The sequence below is a fragment of the Strix uralensis genome, chromosome 5 (genome assembly GCF_047716275.1).
Source record: "Strix uralensis isolate ZFMK-TIS-50842 chromosome 5, bStrUra1, whole genome shotgun sequence".
Classification (NCBI taxonomy): Eukaryota; Metazoa; Chordata; class Aves; order Strigiformes; family Strigidae; genus Strix; species Strix uralensis.
The window spans coordinates 31,710,435-31,716,434 of record NC_133976.1 but is presented as its reverse complement, the minus strand read 5'-3'; the positions used below and the strand labels follow the sequence as shown (position 1 = coordinate 31,716,434).

Sequence of the window (6,000 nt, the reverse complement as noted above, 5' to 3'; positions counted from 1 at the left end):
GAGGGCCTCCAAGCTGGTTGGGGCAGGAGGACCTGCCCTTTGAGGAGATGCTGAGGGAGCTGGGCTTGTTCAACCTGGAAAAGAGGTGACTTTAAGGGGTGACAGGGCAGCTGCATCCCCAGTACCTGTGGGGAGGTTAACAAGAAGACAGAGGTTTGGTGCATGGAGGGATGATGAAAGGGTCATATTTTGAAACAAGAGAGGTTCGTTCAGAAGAAACAGTTTCCCCATGAGGACAGTCAGGCAGTGAAACATGCTGCCTAGAGAGGTTATGCAGTCTCTGTCCTAGGAGATAACCAAGACCTGACTGGATAAAACTCTGAGCAACCTGGTAACTAACGCTGTTCTGAGCAGGAAGTAGGACTTGAGACTTCCTGAGGTCCCTTCCAGTCTGAATTATCCAGACAGCTTGTTATTCTGTAGAGACTGCCACAACTCAAGGAGCCACTGGAAGTTGCTGTGTAGAAAAGCAGAACCGGACCAGCAAGAGCTCAGTGGAATGGAAGGGAGATGCCTCTTTTTTTAACCTCTCTTACTTGCCAGACCTTAGTTTTCTCTTTTAAAATTTTTTTTCCTAGTTTATGTTTCGGTAAAATTTATCATTAGAGACTGAACACACTTTTGATGTTTTGGGGATGATCATTTCAAGAAATCAGAGGTAGATCCACCTCAAGGAACTGAATGTCACCAGGTTCTATAGCATCCTAACAGAGGTATAATGACTTATAATATTTTTCACTCCTGTATATACATAAGGGTCAACTACAGGGGGCCCGAGTCCTCCTTTTTGCTCCTGCAGCTGTGCAAGGGAGTTGTTACCAATAAAGTGTTCCTTAAGAAAACAGCTATGACATTCCCTATGCCAGGAGTATAGAGGGAGAACATGCTGTTTTCCTGAAACTGAGAGTGAAAGGCAGAAGTTTTCTTGTAGTTTCACTGCTTCAATACACATGACCATTAGCTTACTAGTCTTGCCAGGAATGAAACTGTGCATCAGAGCTTATTTTCCTTCAAGTACATAAGCAGACCATTTGTCTTACCTTTCACTTTTTGTGAAATTAACTTTTTCTATCTGCAGTGACATATTATATATTTTTACTGATAATGCAGGTTTCTTTTAGCACGATACATGAGATGAAGAGAAGCTTAATATATGTATCAGTGGGACTATATAACCTGATTGCTTGTGATTACAGGGGAACAGGACCTAATAAATCTGACAGCCCCTGGCAGCATTATGCTCTGTGTTCCTGCTTCCTCACCTCAGTGACAAATACACTGCTTGCATGTCTAAACCACAGTCTTCTTTAAGTCACAGGCAGCCTACAGGACAAAGCTCTCGGATGCATAAGGTAATAGTATGTTTTATTTATCTACAAAACTCACTATTTTATTTTATGTTACTCAGAGTTAAAATACAACTTATGTGTTGGCAAAATATATCCATTTTAAATACATGTAGGTAAAATGCATGCTGTGGGTAAACTACCTTATGACCACCTTTCCAGTACACTGCGTGCTCTGACATCATGCAGCAGTATTCAGCATCTGAATATGTTATGCTTTTATCTAATGATCTGGAAAAATGATAATATATTATTTTGCATTATTTATTAGTAATAAAGGTTATGCAGAAAATGTGAATCTAAATATGTATGCTCATTATTAATATACAGCACATGTAAGATATTTTTCCCCTGTGTTTGACTTGTGTCCTGTTTAAGACAATAGGCTTAGGTTTTGCTGGAGTTATCTTACATAACCTCAGTCATATAATTAAGCATCTAGTCTAAGTAGTTAAAATGGCTCAATCTGCAGTAACTGGAGAGCAGGAGATAGGAAGAAAATCAATTGTTAAATAATTATTTATCAGTTTGTATAATGCACAGGATGTATAACAAATAAAAAATATACAACATACTATGTTTTACTTATTCTGTGTCTTATATTGTACATAATGTGTATATATAGTTGCATACGTATGTCTGGATATGCAGCAGTATGGACAGGATGAGACAGAATGCCTTCTGTGACACACTCATGTTAACTCCTTCTCTGCAGAGAGGATGGTTTGCCTCCTCAAGGGGACTGTCCCACTGGCCATTGTCTCATTGACTATAGAGAAAGCCTGTATGCCTAACTTGTACAAAATTAATCTCAACATTAGTTTTCTGCTTATTCACATGCAAGCTCTGATTTCTAAGAGTCTTGCCTTAAAAGAAAGGAAATTCATACTTGTGATATGAGTGATCATTTGCTCTGCCCCTAATGTAGAGGCAGAGTTGATTGTTTTAGTGTAAAGTATAACATACGATGAATATACAGAACTCTTCTTTCTTTAAATGATAAATTCTAGTTTGCAAGCAACATCTCAAAAGAAAACATGACAGATGGTAATAAATGTAAGTAGCCACTCAACCTGGAGTCTCATTATTTTTAAACTAATCTAGCAATGGCATACTGAGGAGTTGTTTTAAGGCAGCTCTTGCAATATAAGAGAAAAACAAGTTTTTAAAACAGAAGAAATATTTCTTAGCTATGAACTTTGTTACTGACATTTTTTAGTTTTCTTTCCTATCTGAAGAAGCCAGTTCCTCACTGAGAAACAACTATCTGTCAACAGGATTGTGCTGACTTGAACTGTCTGATGATCCTTCTGGATGCTAGTAAGCATCTATGTTTCAGGAAGAGTTTTCAATCACAGTAAACACCTAGCTCTTTGGTCCAAAAGATTATTGTCAAAATTAAAAGTTTTCATGGACAATTATCAAACATTTTACAAAAAGCACATAGTTTTTATTATTTTATTTGGTTCCAGATCTCTTACTGTAAGCATGACTATTCAAGTCTTTTAATTTTCTCTCTATAACTTCCCAGAAGCAAATACTCATATCATGTTAATGTAACTGGTAAATACTGACAGCAATTGCAAAGCTGCTTTGAGGTCATATTTTATCAACCATGACCTAACCAACATGTCCTAACTATAGCTATAGCCCCATCCGTAATACACGAAATTTTTCTGTGGGACAGTGTTATCATTAACTGAGTCCCCTGAGTATAAAAATGCTAATGAATAATCCTATATTGGCTTTTTACAGACTAGGCCAGAGAGACAACTATGCAAATACTGAAGATGTAAAGTAATACAATATCACTATAAGCACACAACCCTGCCCATGAATGGCACCCCTCATTAACTTTTACTTTCTTATGAGGTAGGTTTAAGTCTCATAATAGGCTTTAAGTTCTTGTAAAAAAACATGATAAAGAAAGATTTACAGAACTCCCAAGGAAGGTACTTTGTCCTCCTGAGGCAACTCTGCAAGAGAGTTTCCATTTCAAGAGGTTAAATGGGTGGGTGGGAGGAGAGAGAGGGGCCTGGGCTTTAGCCAGTGAGTCGTATCCACACTGCATTCTTGACTTTGCACAGTCCCTCTCACTCAGCCTAGAGAGAAACATTTCATACCAGAGCCCATGTCCTAATTCTTCCTAAAAAAGACAGATATCCTGTTTATCATCTTAGTTGGCTTTGTCTAACCAAGAGCTGCACTGCCATTACCATATTAGGAAATCATATGCATAATATATTCAGTCTTTACAAAATGATATTTCATCTCTTCGTGAATCTCTCATCTGGGATGTCTGAAATAGTTATGAGGCTGGCAATTTTCTCTAACCTTACGTTGAAAAATCTGTTGTTCTTGTTTCCTTCAGTGTACTTGTACAGCTGTTGCCAATGCAACACAGAAGTTATATTCTAGGTACAGAGTTCTGTGATACCAAAATCCTACTGTAATCTAATGGGAATTGTACAGATAAATCCTTTACAGTATTTAATATATACCATCCATGTATACTATTTGCCACTGCTGTTTGTCCTCAGTATCTCCTTATTTGTTACTATTACATTTATATTTCCTCTCAGTATAATTGTACATTGGGTTCACATATTTCACTGTTAAGAAAACATGTAAAAATTTCAATTCGGCATTCTGTACTAGCACAGTTAAGCAATGTGATACTTTTCTGATAAAAAACACTATGTTGGATCTTCAGCCAGTGTTATTCTGTATAACTTTGTAAAATTGAAAAGAGCTACAGTGATTGAGACATTTTGAGATCCTGGCCAGCTATTGACCTCTTCAGACTTTTCTCTGAGAACATGCAATATTAAATGCAGATATTCTTTTGTCTATAAAGAATATCAGAAATATTTCAGTTATAATGTATTTCATTTAAAATGTAAAATTATTGTATCATGAGTTACTGGATATATTAAAGTTTTGGATTTTAATATAACTCTTTCTCATGAAGCAAGGAAAATTAGAACAAAAAATATTTTTTTATTTTAACTTCAGTTTTTTACATTTTTACAAGCTATTAGAAATATTTTCTAAAAAGGGGTAGTCGTCTGAGTATAGACTTACATGGATTTTTATCAACTGCTGCATAGCTGCAAATTTTAAAATGCAAGTTTTCATAAAACATTTTTTCCACTTCCCTTCTCCTAAGAAAAAGAATGCAGTGTTCTTTATTTATACACAATTTGCAGTATCACAGTGCTCTTAAAATCTTTAAAAATGCAAAATATTTAAAATATTGCTCTTTCACAAATCAGAATATCTCATTCCTTCCTACAGAAAATAAATGTGAGTGAATCAGTCTGACATGGGAAAGTATGGACTGTTTTGGTACACAACTGAATCTAAATTAAGGTGTAATCGAATTAGAAATAGTAAGCAAATACTAGAAAGTTTATGATCTAGGTATCAGATAACATAAAATTAATGAATAAGTAATGTGAACAAAATGGAAAAAAAGAGACTGAGAGTGGCTAGTAAGAAAGAGAAATTAAACAACAAAACAAAACAAAGATTTACAAAAACCCCAAAGCCTGACTTAATTAGTACCAGGAAGTGCTGGATAAATGCTAATGCCATCAGGCCTACAAGATGGTGACACCAGGGTGCTCAGTCCATCAGTCCAGGATCCCACCATGTCTTCTTGACTCCACCACTCCTGTCTTCTTGACTACAGAAGTAAGTTCATCTCATGTGGTATGGTCAGAACAACAGCCTGGTTTTTTGCCCTGGTTTAGACTTCAGTGATGAAGGACAGGGCTGTCCATCAGGTCCCCCGAAGAGCACCAGTCACATGATTTATATACCTTACTACCTCTTTTACAGTTTCTTGACCCTGCTTTTCACACTTCCTTTCTTGTCCCCATTGGTTCCCATTTTTACATCTGTTCCAAAATTTGATATTTCTGTTCCCATTACCCTCTGTAATGTGAAATGATATCACTGATACTGTTATCTAGGTTGAACTGATCTTGCAAGATTTTACTCTTCAAAAATCATCCAGTATTTCCCTCCAATCATCCACAAAATTCAGCCATTTGTCATATAACTTAATCCTCACAGTAGTTTTTCACATACTTTTCAGTTAGCTTAACCTCAGACCAGGTCCTAGTCATTGGCCTGGATATTTTGTTGCAGCCTTGACAGTTACTAGGAGAACAGAAAACATCTTTCAATATATCTCAAGGATGTTTAAATTCAGCAGTGTTATTAACTTCAACAAGTTATGATTTTTCTTCCATACAGAGCGTCATCCTAGAAGAAACTAGCAGTGGGTGGATAACAGTGATCAAGCCTGGATGTGGAAGAGAAGTAGTATGAATAATACTCAGATAGAGTCTGATATTATATATCATAAGTCACACCCAGAGCTGAAGTGGCACTGATTCTTCAGGTAAGGCCTTGCCTTTCCTAGGACTACCTTAAATAAGAAAATATGATATGATCCAGAAACTGTAAACTATGAATTCTTGGAGTGTATAGATATGGCAAGCCCACTTTCTCTAAATATCTCTCATTCTTATCACTAACACACCTGTTATCTAAAATAAATCTTAGTCAGGATATGCATGCACACATAGTCACTTTAATTTCTATGGTAGCTGAGTGCCCCTTTTCAGCCCAATTTCAGGAAAAG

The 6,000-nt window shown here is 36.5% G+C and overlaps 1 long non-coding RNA gene across 5 annotated transcripts in view; it reads left to right on the top strand.

Annotated features, from left to right (window-relative positions):
• Positions 1 to 1,192: 1,192 nt before the first annotated feature.
• LOC141944186 (uncharacterized) overlaps positions 1,193 to 6,000 on the top strand; it is a 44,511-nt gene continuing 39,703 nt past the window's right edge. For 4 of the 5 annotated variants that reach the window (XR_012629176.1, XR_012629177.1, XR_012629175.1 and 1 more), the window contains exons 1-2: positions 1,193 to 1,352; positions 5,610 to 5,757. This is a non-coding gene — a long non-coding RNA (uncharacterized LOC141944186). The remainder of the gene's footprint in view (positions 1,353 to 5,609; positions 5,758 to 6,000) is intronic. The other variant, XR_012629178.1, reaches the window with a different exon arrangement.